The 467-nt window shown below is 46.9% G+C and overlaps 1 non-coding gene across 1 annotated transcript; it reads left to right on the top strand.

Moving 5' to 3' along the window:
- Positions 1 to 237: 237 nt before the first annotated feature.
- Positions 238 to 311, top strand: Trnap-ggg. Its single transcript has one exon. It is a non-coding gene; the product is annotated as a tRNA-Pro (tRNA).
- Positions 312 to 467: the final 156 nt, after the last annotated feature.

The following is a 467-nucleotide window of genomic DNA, read 5'->3' as shown; positions in this document are numbered from 1 at the left end:
TACGCCTTTGTTGAACGCACCGGTGCGAATGCTGTCATCATCTTCCGTTTCGATAATCTGGATGAAGCGATCAAGGTTTTGATCCAGAATGGGATCAAGATACTTTCTGGTGAAGAAATTTCCGGGTTATAAAGCAGACTCCCTTAGCTATTGACCGACGGAAGTACCAGTCTTTACACAGGCATTTCTGCTTGACAGTCTGTAGCAAATCTTGGATAATCCGCGAGCGTTTGCTGACGGGGCGTAGCGCAGTCTGGTAGCGCACTTGACTGGGGGTCAAGTGGTCGGAGGTTCAAATCCTCTCGTCCCGACCATAAACCGCAAAAGGGTCGATTCCTTGAAAAAGGGGTCGACCCTTTTCTTTTCTGTAGTCCCGCACCTAGAGTCGCATAAGATATATTATGTAAACTAAAGTGTTACAAAAATGATTAGATCACTTACCCGGTGGTTACCAGGTCCAATCGACC

This window comes from Priapulus caudatus, unplaced genomic scaffold, assembly GCF_000485595.1.
Source record: "Priapulus caudatus unplaced genomic scaffold, Priapulus_caudatus-5.0.1 Scaffold24094, whole genome shotgun sequence".
NCBI classification, from domain to species: Eukaryota; Metazoa; Priapulida; class Priapulimorpha; order Priapulimorphida; family Priapulidae; genus Priapulus; species Priapulus caudatus.
This window is presented reverse-complemented; position numbering and strand designations above follow the sequence as displayed.